At 33.3% G+C, this 14,598-nt stretch overlaps 2 non-coding genes across 2 annotated transcripts; both read left to right on the top strand.

The window, feature by feature from the left end:
• Positions 1-2,616: 2,616 nt before the first annotated feature.
• TRNAH-GUG lies at positions 2,617-2,688 on the top strand. Its single transcript has one exon. It is a non-coding gene; the product is annotated as a tRNA-His (tRNA).
• A 598-nt stretch (positions 2,689-3,286) lies between these two features.
• Positions 3,287-3,359, top strand: TRNAR-CCG. Its single transcript has one exon. It is a non-coding gene; the product is annotated as a tRNA-Arg (tRNA).
• The last annotated feature ends 11,239 nt before the right edge of the window (positions 3,360-14,598 follow it).

The raw sequence follows: 14,598 nt of genomic DNA, 5'->3' as shown, positions 1-14,598 counted from the left end.
GGCATTTCTCAGAGGCGAGGGCTCCGGGGGTGGTTTTGTGGTCACATGGTTCTCTCCGTTTGAAACTTCCTTGGCCATTTGTTTCACTTCTCTACTTCCTGAACCAAATCCAACAAAACCCAAAAATGGCCATTTAATTCCAGTCAATCCCAATAAAACATAATAATTCTGGTAAAGTTTGCATCTTGATACCAATTCAAACAATGATCTAAAAACAATAATAACGACGAAAAGAAAAACAAAGGAAGATTTAATTGCAATCCCCAACTCGTTCCCACGGACAGAAATTTGAAGCTTTGATCACCTGATACAATTCTCAAGAATGTAGTTGTATTAACAAAATGCAGCAATCGGCAAAACTTGAGCTTTGTGCTTATATAACCGAAAAACTTTAATGCTCGACAGCAAAATTCAGACAAACAACAGACATGAAAAGCATGCATTAATAATTGGCTCCACACCAAACTGTACCAACCTTTGAGAGAGACAGAAAGATTGAAAAATCTTCAAGATCACGGCAACGAGAAAAGAAAAAAAAAAGAACCAGATTTAAATGTGTGTGTGAAGAGCGTGATGGAAGCTTGAAATAAACGAAAGTGTAGTCCCACACCTGACGATTTCAGATCTAAATCTAAACAAATCAAGTGTCCCAAACATGTCAAAATGTTTAACAATCACGTTGATTGCATAAGATCATTAAGAATAGATTGAATACAAATTAAAGAACAAAAAGGGTTAAACCCACAACGTTTTGCAGTTTACCTCTGTTGAGTCTGAATCAGATGAATTCTGAGGTTTTAAAACGTAGTCCTACGTTGATGTCTCCACGCTTATAAACACCGCTTGCGAAACTGATGCGGTGGCGGGTCCCGTAGAGCAAGAAAGAGTACAGTAGTTTCCTGTGTTCGGCCAGTTAGGCGATTTCTTCTTCGTAAGCCGTCTAATTTAGTCAAGGTGGGCCACATCTTCATACTATCGGAGCGGTGTATAAATTTCTTTTTTTTTTATTACTTTGCAGGGATAATATCAGAAACCTCCTCTGAAGTTTTTAACTATTCCACTGGCCTCCCTTTAAATTTTGAACATTACATTAATCACCCTTAAGATTTATTCTCTTATAATATCTAAATTCAATCAACAATTAAAAAGTAATGTTTAGCAGAGAAAAGATAATAATATGATCTCACTATTGCTCCTTATCTACTAAATTGTTTAATTAAATTAATACCGACCCAATTATTAAAGAAAGCACTAGAATTTGTTATTTATTATTAGAAATTAAATCACATATGATATCAAAAATAGTATATTATTCAATATATTTCACTTAATATAAGATCTAAATTACTCTTTTCAGCTACAAATCTATAGTCAAACATAATTAGTAACAGATAATTAAAAATTTTGTAATCAAAATATTACGAAGAGCAAATTTTAACATAAAAAACTCAACAACTAACCTGAATATATTGATAAGAATATTTATGATGTTAAAGTTTGTTTTCTGTAATATTGGTTGCAAAGTTTTTGATTATTTGTTGTTGATCATATTTGATAATGAGTATGAAAAGAAAATTTTGAATCTTGTATTACGTAAAAAAAAATAAAATAATATACTAATTTGGATGTTATATATGATTTGATCCCTATTGATAAACAACAAAATTTAGTATTTTTCTTTAATATGTAGATTGATATTAAATAATATAATAGATGATGGGCAATGTTAAAATCATATTATTTTCTCTCTTCTAATATCATTTCGTAGGTATTGGTTGGAGTTAAATATTACAAGATAATTAACTTCATGAAATTAGCGCAATTTTTGAAACTTATGAAAGGCTAGTGAAATAGTTAGAAACCTCATGGATGATTTCTAAAATTATCCCTACTTTGTATTGCAGGAGATGATGCGAGCGTTGATCTGCCACATAGGCTGCAGTTAATTTGATCCATTAGCAAAATTAATTTGGGTGATTATGGGTTTTAGACATTTTTGGTTGCTCGGGCGATTGGATTTATTGCGAGTTAGGCAAGCCTGTAATTGCAGTGACGTAGTATGCACCACCTATTGGACAGCAGCTGCCATCGTCTTTGGTGATTTCATGTTATCTGCTGTGTCATTTACACGCAAGTTATATACCAAATTGTAACTTTCTTCCCTTTTTAGGCTGAAAACGTACGAATAGGATCTTATTTGATGAGGAAATTTCTATCAACTTAATGAAAATATCTGAGAGAATATATATGCATGTATTAGGGACATGCGCCAAAGGAAAGTCTTCATGATGTTTGTTAATACACTACAAAAGTTTAATAGCTATTAGCCAGTACGAATCTCGTATTATTAGGGAAGGATTGGATTGAATAGTAAAGTATGAGAAATTATAAGCATGATATTTTGGATTCAAGATTTGATGATAATCGTGGCAGAATATACGGACACAAAGATTAATTCAGTGGCTTTGCTAGTGATTCTAAATTGGAAAAGGATAAGAAGCTGATTTTATTAGCACTGAATACCATCAATTTACTTTTAGTATAGTCATTAGACAATCTAGATCTAATAGATTACTTATTCCTTGTTAGTAAATTTAGCAAACGAATATACACAAAGTGGCTGTAGTTTAGTGGTAAGAATTCCACGTTGTGGCCGTGGAGACCTGGGCTCGAATCCCAGCAGCCACACTTACATTTTCTTATTTTTCTGCAGTGCATTTTTCTAAATTCCCAAACTACCCTCATTCATCAGCCTCAGTTCCGGAAGTACCCCTCTATAAATTAGCAATAAACCCTGGGCTATACTCACTAACGTTTGCGGTTTGCTCTCTTCATTTGCGACGCGAGCGTGATTGGTTTACGAGGACGACGTCGACGTCCGCGGTTCACCGGAAACTCTTGGCCTTTTATTTATATTTTTATCATCGGAAAAAGGTATGACCACTAGCGATCTGTCCTTCCGTCTATTTGTATGAAAATCTCGTCCATGCGTCCAATATTTTTAAATTTTTTCCCTCACGTAACGAATAAATTACTAGACTCTCTCATATTTTTGAAAGCAAAAAGAGTGGAGACAACAAAAGGTTTTGGATGTATTTGCATTTATTAGCTTCAGTTTGGAACCATTTATGACATTCGTAACTGTCTTAGATCAGATGATGATAGATGGGGTGAAAACTGTGTACCGGGCTAAAAGTTCAGATCTCAATTGTCACTTTCTTTCGTATGTATGCTGTTTTCTTCTGAATTGAACCAAGAATTCCATTCCAATGCAAAATTAGAAAGGGATCGCATAGCGGAGTGGATATCGCGTTAGACTCCGGATCTAAAGGTCGTGGGTTCGAATCCCACTGCGATCGCCTTCTGCTTTCCGTCTTCTTCTTTTTTTTTTTTCCCGTTCTTGTCCATCTTTCCCTTTTGAATTTGTCTATTCTAGTTCTTCCTGTTTAACTATCAGGAATTCTCTTTTTTTTTTTTTTGGGGGAAAATGACTTTGGCCAATAGCTGTGTAATATGTTTGTGTATTTGCTAATTGCTACTTTTTTTTTTACCCTCGTTATGGAGCAGTTGTTTAACTCAGTCACAAGAGTAGTGTCAAACCTCGTACCTTCAGAGAATTGAGCTGATTCAGCTGCAATTTCTTGTATAAAATGATGTTATTACGTTCATACACATTCAGAAAGATGTGTGTCAAAGCTAGCTTCTCGTGTCTATTAGATGGGATAAGTTAATCAAGAATAGCTCGTGCATCCATTTTTCAGGAAAGGAAAAAAACGAAGAAACATGTATATGATGGATTATCTTAGTATTTCTTTTGACGTTATGATGACAATTATTGAAGGTAAGGATGTTGTAGGAATCTTAGAGGTGGGTTCTTGATTTTGATGTGTGATTCATATATAATGAGATAGGGATACATTATTGAGGACAGTTGCAATAATTCTTCGATCAGATTTTTACTTCCTATGTGAAGAGTACGATGAGTCAAGGGTGGCATTCTTGATGGTTGCCTGTTTTGTTTAGATACCGTGGCCTTGTGAAAATAATATATTGATTTTCTTTAATAATTGTTATTTAGAGTCTCCAATCAACGAAGATTGTGAGAATCTTGTGAAAGAAATACCCAGTTTTGTTGTGGAATAGATTAAAAATGAGTTGGGTGCATTGACACTATAGGGCGTCTATTATCCATGTCACTTCATTGTCATAGGGGTTTAAGAAAATGATGAATGAATTGGTACTACGAAGGGTAGTTGACCAGAAGTAGGCATCTGAGTTTTTTTTTTTTTTTTTTTTGTTGGGGGGGGGGGGGGGGGTGTGGAGGATCTTGTCTTTTGAGGGAATTGAGGTAGCCATTTTGAAAAACAGAGGATTGTAAAAAGCTGGGAACATCATGAAGAGTTCTTGTAGTTTGCAAGTTGCTCCGTGTTCTTATTTATTTATTTATTTGTATTTATTTTTTACGTTTCCAAGCAAAGGTAACAGATTTTTCTGACTGTCATGGAATTAATAGAGCAAGCATCATTTTACTACGTCCTTCAATAAAGTACTACTTTTGACTGAGATAACCATCTTAACTCTAACGCTAAATAATTGTCTTGAATATCTGTTATTGCAGCGATGGATGATCAGGCTTTGGGATTCTTTGCGAGCTTTCTCGGCGTGTTCATATTTCTTATGGCTATTGTTTACCATTACGCTATGGCAGAGCCAAAATACAGAAGCAACTAGACCTTCATCATCTTCGTAGAACAAGAAAACTAGAACTTCATCGACTCCAAGAAAAAGAAAGACCTGTACTTTTTGTCTTATGTGTGAAAGGTTATTAGGAATTGGCAGGTCTAATTGAATTGTGTCATGATACATGATGCTTACAGCGTTCTACAAACTGGCATAATCTTCTGTTCCCAAATTGGCCATGTTCCGAGTATGGTTGTATCTTCGTTTGCATCTATTTCTATATCGCGCGTGAACAGCCACGTTTAACTTGTCTGCTGTAGTTCTCTTTGTCAGTAGTTCTTATTTCTTAACCTTCAAATTTTGGCTAACGCGGAGAAGCACGCGAATATCAACTGCTAATTCAGAAGCTTTCCGGGGATGGCAACTACAAGTGGGGCCAACATTTCAACATTGTCGGTAAGTACAAGAAAGTAAGAAACCAAAGTTTGCTCTGAACAAGTAAATTAAAAAGGAGTGGAATCGAATCGAGTTAAATTTTGAGTTCAAGCAGTGCTACTCGAGTTCGATTTGATTTGAGTTAATAAGTTTGAACTTGAGTTCAATTCGAACTCTATCTCGATTTTAGATTGACTTACTCGAATTTGATCGTATCAATTTCATTTGATCTCAATTTAAGTTCAATTCAGCCCGATCAATTGAGAGATATGACTTGTTAGTTTGTAAATGAGTACACGTTGAGTAATGTTTCAAGACTAATGAGTTCACGTTAAATAATGCTTTAACTTTTTTTTTTTTTAAAAAAAACAATTCCATTTCTTTTTGTAGCTTGGTGCACAATTTTTACTCAGTCAATTATATTTTTGAAAAAAATCAATCAATTAGTAATTACAACTGAATTAGAGAAGGTTGTAAGAATAAACCTCCCTTTGCTCATTTCTTTTTTTTTTCTCATAAGAAATATGACGAGTTGACTCAGATACGTTATGGAGAAAGTTGGTTGACTAATCATGAGAGTTGGTTGATGCTATAATTTTTTTTCGAAGAGGAAAAACTGCGCCATTTATTTCTTGTAGGAAAATAAATTTTCTTGTTTTCAACAAATTTTATCTGAAAAACCACTTTACTTTTTTTTTCTTTATGATGCTTTATTTTCTTCTTTGTAAAAACTATAAAAGATATTAAGTGGTATTAACAATGCCCTATTAATAAATCAAGCGCTCATTGCTTTTCATTGGCTTGTTTAGCATTTAGTGTACGTGACCTGTTTTATCAATTAGCAGTATATTCAAGTCTCATTTGTTGCTCTCATTGCATGGTGAAAAGATTATTTCTGAACGGTCAAGCCGAACTGACCTAATACGTCCTCTTCCCGAGCGACGTGACTTTGTGCTGTATTTTTCCTGATACACACACTAGACAGGGCTTTTTCTCCCAGAATACCTCCGATGATTAAGTTAGTTTTTTGGAAAATGAATAATGGAAATGAAAATAGTAGAGAGTTCTCTCCCTTTATTTAGGAGGGAATGATATTTATAGAAGATCAACCGGAGGGAAGGATGGACTTGATGGTGGACTCCAATTCCCTAGGATCTGACAGCCTGTGTGTCCTGTCTGTGTTGACAAGATGTAGCAGCGGTCAGATCTCGTCAAACGTCATGTCTTTCTTTCATGTAGATGTTGGGGGTCCCTCAAGGTGTCAATTATTAGGGACAATTCATTAATCGAGACACTGAGGGGCTCGGCATTTCATTGAGGAGCCAAATTGATACAACCTCGGACCGAGGTAACTGGAAATACAAGAAGCCCCGGTCCTTTCTTTATAGCGGTAGGGTCAAGGTGACCGTCGTCACATGGTATTATTAAATTCTTTTTCCTACTAGTTTGAAGAAATAAAACAGTTTGAAGAACATATTAATTGTTTTGTAATATTGAAGTGATCCTTTCAACTGGCCATGGCAGTGGGTCTAAGGATTGTGGCTCGTTCGATCAATGTATCATTTCCATTCGACACTCTTTAAGCTGGTTTGTTTGGATAGGGTATTATTTGAAATATTATTTGAAATAATTATTGTAGTACTTTTTGTGATGCGATGTATGTGAGATAAAAAGGTAGTTGAGAATATAAAAAGGTGAGTTGGGAAATGTGTTTATGATGCAAGCGAAATATTGTTTGAGATAATAGTGCTATCCAAACACTTAATGATTACCACTGCTTTCTTCCTTCACTTCTTTCATTTGCGACGGAAAAGAAGTAATCCTAGTATATTAGTCTTCATAAGTGTGTTTGGATAGAAGATTATTTAGAATAATTTTTAAAAAATATTAAAAATTTTTTGGTGATATGATGTATGTATGTGACATTTAAAAAAACTAGATAGAAAGATTAGAAAAAAGTGATTAAGAAAACACATTTATAATGTAATCGAATAAATTTTTTCCATATAAGATACCATCCAAACAAACTTATTAACTATCAGTAGTTAAATATTTTGTGTTTAGGAAATATTCAAATATACTATTGTTCATTAATTATAAAAATATGATTAGTTTTTTCTATGATTAATTAATTTTTTTACATTATAAAAAATGTAATCAAATTTTTTCTATGTTAACAATTTATAACCTAACGATTAGATGCACGTGACATGTGTAAATTTTTTTTTTATTTTGGTAAAGTTTAAAATTCACATTCAAATTGTATGAAGTTATCTTTTTAAAATACCCATAAGTGTATACACCATTCATTTTTATCTTGGATGCGTCGCCCGCTGCCACCTTGGCTGGAGTGTTTCGTCCGCAAACACTTTACCGGGTCGATTAACCAATAACCATGCCAGTTTATGACGATTAATAGTAGTACTTCAATATTTTATCTAGGAATAATTATTTAAAACGTCGTTCAGATTTTTTTAAATAAATTTTTTTATCTTTCATTTTTAAAATATTAGCTTTACAACCCTTTTAAGTTTAAATCAATAAAATTTAGTCTTAATTTAAATTTTTGACCAATTTTTACTTTGAATTCATCAAGTAACTCACACTTGATCATTTTTTATTAGCAAGAAAAATTAGATACCATTTGTAATTAAACAAGTGATCCATCCATATTTAAATTTTCATATAAAAAATGAAATTTGATCCAAACTATATTTATTTTTTCTCTAAAAATGTATTATCTAATCTAATTCATATTCGTTTCTACCTCTAAACAAGTGAGAACAAGTCGTTTTATACATGAAAGATGATCACATGTGATTATGTCGTAATTTCAGATTAAAAAAATGTTCAAAAACTTAGGTTGAAACAAAATTTTATTGATTTGAATTTGGAAAGGACGTAAAATTAATATTTTAAAAGTGAAGAACGAAAAAAATTTATCTAATAAAATGTAGGGATCATTTTAAACGATTTTTCCTTTTATCTATAAGTACCTCTTTGGCATTATATACAACTAGTACTTCTTTGGCATCTTCTGTTAAATACTAAATTTGATTTTTTTTGTTGCAATTAATCTTCAACTCCAAAAAAAAAGAAAAAAGAATAACAACTGAATGAATGAATTGCAGACTAGTCAAATTAGCTGGGGAAAGATTAAAATGGTGGGCATTATCGGGTAGAAAGAGGATTGAGGAGAAGAATATATTGGTTAAACCAACATTTAACCGAGCAAATCAGTTACGTTTCACCATCAAATTTCACTCCTAATTGATTTTTTTTTTACATATAATTTGGGTGGTTGCCTTTCGTTTCTTGAATTTCCGAGTGTACGTCCAATAATGTTCATGTATTCCTGTTCCTTTTAATTTTCCCTGCTGAGACTTGAACTCCTTCACACAAACAGAATAGGTGTTTATATGTGCCTAAAATTTATTGTCTAAAATATATATTATTGGTTTTACCCACTTTTTTATTATATTTTTTTTACCCATTAGCACCTAAACGTTTCTTTGTCTGGTCGGTGAGAGCCACAACAGATTGAGTGGACCCAGCATCCTGTAGCGTGGAAACCTGGAAGGCACCCATCATCCCCCGCCTTTGTTTGCTTCTGAAGTCCCTAGAAACGTGTGATCTTTCAGGCTTGACAAATCCACTATATAATGCATATAGCCTTGATGCTCAAGAAAGAAAGAACACTAAGATTGAGAGAGCAAAAAACTGTTGAGAGTTGAAAGTGAGATGGATATTCTTGGCCTGAGCCTTTTGGAAGGGTGCGTCATTACTTAATATTGAAATGTTGAATTCTTTTGGACTCGTTGTTCTTACTCGTATTGAATGAATGAAGTAGATACTCAGATTCAATTGCTCATTATACATATTGATTTTATGCTTCTAAGTTAAAACAAAAGCAAAATTACTCATTAGATTTAGGGATAATTTCAAAAACCTCCCTTGAGGTTTTCGACAATTTCATTCGACTTCCTTGAGGTTTACATAATTACAGAGACCTCTCTTGTTGTGATAAAAAGACAATAATACCCTTTATTAATTGTCAACTTATTGAAAAACTCTATCAAATATTAAAAATCTCTCATCGATTATTAACCAATAATTCAAACCATAGTTTTTTTAATTTAACTATCTATTTTCTTTCTTATATATTTATATTTCTTTCAAATCCATTTATCTATTATTATCAATCAAATGTGTACTGTCGCTACTAATAAAATCAGCATACACACTAAATCACAAATACTTATATATCTTAGTATCTATTCCTAATCATCGATTTTCCATTATTAGTAAATAGTTTCCTTGCGCCCATTTTTATTTTCAATTTTTGATAGGTATTAGCAAATTGAAATTGTCAAATGACAAATTGATTGCTAATTTCATTATCAAATTAGATGGAGATGAAGATAGTGACAGTGATAAAAAATAAAAATTAAGGATAATAAATAGAATAGAAACTAAATATAAGTTATGCTATTATGGTTATCATGAAAAAAAGTGTTCTTGTTATATATTTATAACTGCATTGTATTTCTATTTTTGATTTACAATTATTGATATTATTCCTACAGAGGAAATTTGATTGATTTTGAACTCTGTGCCAATGGAATATATTGAATATTAATATTAGTAGTGATGGTTTAGATTATTTTGTATTAAAAAGGTGGCAGTCATGAAATTGAAATTTAGGAATATTGATGAATATTGTAGTATATTAAGTAAAATCTGATATTGTTATGAGATTGTAGGTAAGTTTTTGGGTATATAATGTAGCATTTTATAGTTGATACAATGGTTTACATCGAAAATTTTAGGTAAAAGAGGAACATTAGAACAAAGATAAGTGTTTATTTAATGGTAATTTAGATGTTGATCAGTAGGTAATAGTGGTAGGAAATACAAATAAATGAAATAGAGACAGTAAACCATTTTTTTCTTTACATTTTTGCTATGAATTATAACTCAAGGGTATTATAGAAATTTTGGGAAAAAGTATAAACTTTTGGATCTAGAATGTTACTTAAATAATGAAAATAGGGGAGATAAATGTAATTTTTAGAATTTGAGGGGCGCTTTATGCAATTGTTAAAAATCTCAGGGGAGGTATTTGTTATGTCAATGACACCAAAGAGATATTAAATGAATGAAATTGGGTATGGATGGAATATAATGAAATAAAGCCACTTTGAGTTTCCTTCTTAAATGAGGCATGGAAGGGAGCCACTACGAAGAAATTCTGGGTGCTACAAGGAAGCTTCTAGCTCATGGTGAGTATTCATCAAGCAACTGAGTAAGACAAACAAACATGATTAGTAAAAAGCTGAACAAAAAAGCCCGAAAAAAAGTTGGAGGCAAGCAGTGACGGAGCCAGGATTTTTTTTTTTTTTTGGGCCAAAATTTTTTCCTAATAAAATTATCTTAATATATTATGTTCAAAATAATTTTCTTCTATTTAAATATATGACATCTAAAAATATCAAATATTAAATTTAATTATAAACGTATGTCTATTCATAAATATGCGGTACAGTCATAACAAAAATTAACAAAAAAGATAATTTTTGATTAAATATCTTATAACATCACAAACCATCCAATTTGTACATTATGAGAAGATGCTCTCCAATATGTCACCTATGCAATATATATATATATATATATATATACCATGTAATATAAATGTAACTATTTTCAATTGAAAAAAGATAAAAGTTATGTTAACATACTTTGAAATTTCAACATCTTTTCTGAGAAGTAAATTGAGCTCTACGCTCTTTCATAGAACTAAATTCATTTATGATTGAATCATTGCTAAATTTTTCAGCAATTTCCTTTTCTATATACATAGTTAGACAATCATTTAAGAAATTATCTTCCATCTTGTTTCGGAGCTTTGTCTTGATTGTTTTCATAATTGAAAATGCCCGCTCTGTAGTTGCAGTTAATACATGAAGAATAGGAATAAGTTTAATCAATCTGTCAATAAGAGGATATATCACTGATTTTTTTTGTTTTCACCAAACCTTGACATAACTCATGAATACCGGATAATTCTTGCAATTCAGGATGATTTGGAATGTCGAACTCAAAATGTTGAAGTTCTATTTTTAAACGTACTAGTTCTTACTCCATAAAATCATTCGGATAGAACTTCTCTGCAAGTTTACAAATATCATCAATCTTGAACAGCATAAATCTATTTCTAGAATCTAATGCAGTGCTCAAAACAAGCAATTCCAAGGTATGATCATTAAACCTGCTATGTAACTCTTGCAATTGATAATTAATTATTGCAAGAAATATATCCACTCGATGACTAATTCATGTATATAGATATCAACTCTCATAATATAAACTAAAATTGTAAAAATTTAGGGGAGACCAATTTTATTTTACACACATATTATGAATTAAAATTTTCAAAACTTAGAGGCCATGCCCCCTCTACCCCCCTTGGCTCCATCATTGGAGGCAGGTATGTGGCAATTATTTTGCTCTTCCTTCTGTGTACGCAGTTACTTAATAACGAAACGCTCAATTCTTCATAGAAAGTCATTTTTCCTACTCCCTACTGAGTCAATTAAATAAATACCCAAATCAAATTAAATTGTTCATAACCAGAAAGTGTATGCATTGCGCTTTTTTGATGATGGAAGTCGCTTGTTCGCGGCGGTTGGTGACAGTGTATATGAACTCAGTACCGCTGATTTCCAGGTATTTTCCAGATTACTTGTCCGGATGACTTCACCTACTTAATATCAAAATAACAATTAAAAAAAAATGTTGCCGGCGTTGTTATTGCCTGATGTTGCAGAACAAAGGAATTTTGTTTGGGGTGTTTCGTTGTTGTCGTCTATGTTTGATGACTTGACTGCCATTTATTTGATCAATGGGAAGGATATTGCGAACGTTTGTTTCTAGTTGTGGATGACTTCGATGAATCAATTTCTTAATATTGTTCCTGTTCGTTTATATTTGCATTGTAAGGGTTCCAGTGAATTGCCTATTCTGGTTTTTTTCCGATTCTTTTGTCTTATGATGTGGAATCCATTTTCATGCCTAAATCTGAGAGAGAATGTTTACGAGCAATCTCCATGAGTCATTACTCATATTTTGGTTGTTCAAGCTGAAACTAAGGGAAATAATTGTTAATCCAGATTAGTCAGGATAACATGTTAGTTTGGGTTGATTTCAGATGATAATAGTCGTACGGCACTAGTATGAAAAGAACATGATTGCAATCCCGAGAAGAAGACTTCAAACTTCTAGTGGCAAAATAGTCATTTGAACATTCTGATCTTAATTGGGTAGTATTTATTGAATTAATAGGTAATCAGGAACTACCACCAACTACCACCACCCTAACAGCGTAACAAGCTTCTACCTGAATTCGTTTGACTAGATGATGTACACTTCATCTGGTCATAGAGTGATGTTATGGGACTTAAGATGATTGCTTATTTATTGCTTCTTTCTTTCATTCTTCTCCTCTATTTTTTTTTTTTTGGTTCTTAGTGTTCTTATCAAATTACTCCAGGGCAGAGAATCAATATCAAGCATTAGTGTTCCAAACGAGTCCCTGAATCGTTTAGATTACCTAGCATCAAAGGTAATTACATTTTTAGTTTTCTACTTTCAATAAAACACTTCAGTTGTATAACGAATTAATTAATTACGAATGGTCTAGTTTTATGAACTTGCATTGTGTCAAATCAGTCTAGCTTTCCTTCCAATTGTAGCCACTTTCACTGGCAAACATATTATCAGCAGTTGCATATCATCACGACTGGAGAGGCCCAATTCTGATCCAATGATTGACACAATGTCAATCCATCAGAACACGGCTGATAATTTGTGAAACAAACATTTTATTAGTATACATTTCACCCACGGCTGTGGCAAGTTTGACTCTTTTACAGATTTAAGAAAGTGGAGGGAATGGAACACGTGATTTGCACGCCCGCCCTCCCACCTCCTCTCTTCTTGCCCGTGTATTGGATTTGGGGGTTTACGAATCCACCGGTTTCGTTTCTACTGCCCATGGTGAATGGTAGGCGTTGGTTTTGGGTTGGCCTGAAACAAGAATTACTTGGAATTGTCCTCCCCAAAAGTTACAATGGCCCAAATCCCCGGGTACCGAAAGGCCCAGAGTAGGTCCAACTCAGTTGAAAGAGACCTTCCTTCTACAGCTCTATTAAGAAAGCTCGCCGTCTTATGTAGGTGCAAGAGGAAGGTTATGGTTGGGTTAGGTGATAGTGAGAGGATTTGTAAGTTGGTCCTGGTCCAAAACAAAACCTCCTACTTACCAAAAAGGTGAATTTCACAACTCAATACATATTTTACTTCCTCGATTCCATACAAGACATATTTCTCTTCTTTGATTTTATTTTATTTTTGTTTTTTGAAAATTTGAGGACCTACCCACTTAAAATAATTAAATGAATGACACTTATGGGCAAAAAAAATACTAGTTTTCTAATTTATTTTATCCAAGAGTTCAAAAAAAATTATTCTCTGATAAAATTCAAATCTTTTAATTTGCACATTCAATTGTAAATTTCACCGGAGCTTAAAGGGATTATTTGTGATTGACCCTCAGAGTTCCAATTTCGTGGTCTGACAAAAAGGTAGTGCAGCTTGATTCTGGACTTCCATTCAATGATTGCATTATGCCTGCCATGTTTTTTATCAATTGACCAGCTAACATGAGACAAAGGACGGCCTGATTGATGGTAACCAGACCATAATGATGGGTTCGGCCTTGCAGTTGCAGTCCCACCGGTTGTTCAATTCAGTTGCCATCTCCTCGTCAGTATTTCGTACAAGTGAATTGATCACGATCAAGTATTCGAGTCTTTGATAGCTAAAATCATTTAAAAGGAAATTTAAGTATCCCGTAATAGGTCTATTTACCAGTAGTATTGTCCCCATTCTATCTGGCACACTTTTTTCTAAGAAATTACAATACGTGCTGCTGCATCGTTTATCTTTACGGTAATCTCCCCACTCAGCAACAGATAATTGTGCTTGAACAGTGTGAACAAAGATTGCAAAAGCGAACAGTACTAGCCTGAAGCACGTAACAGACGAGTAATGTGATCCAACCTCAACCCTGTAATCAGGGACACGGACAATACTAGGATATTCAGACCACAGCCTCTCAGACTCGATCAGGCAAAATAGAGTTCGAAAAAAGTACAATTTCTAGAGATGCTGAACCATTGACGATGAAACTGACGGGTCGAGGAACCCAAAAGCTGCGAAGACAAGCCCAAAATAAAAAACCCAGCAAATCCTGCAGACGTTGCATGCAAGACGCGAACTTACCGTGTACTCCAATCTTTCGTGACAATTGAGCAACAAGAACTCAGCAATTTTGCTAGAACAATGAAAATTTGCCATTTTTACTTTCCAGTACGTTCTCAATTTCAAACATCTACTCGAGCAGAAGTGGAACTAAAACCAAAG

This window comes from Coffea eugenioides, chromosome 2 (genome assembly GCF_003713205.1).
Source record: "Coffea eugenioides isolate CCC68of chromosome 2, Ceug_1.0, whole genome shotgun sequence".
NCBI classification, from domain to species: domain Eukaryota; kingdom Viridiplantae; phylum Streptophyta; class Magnoliopsida; order Gentianales; family Rubiaceae; genus Coffea; species Coffea eugenioides.
Note: the sequence above shows the minus strand (reverse complement) of the source record. Positions and strands in the feature narration are given on the sequence as shown.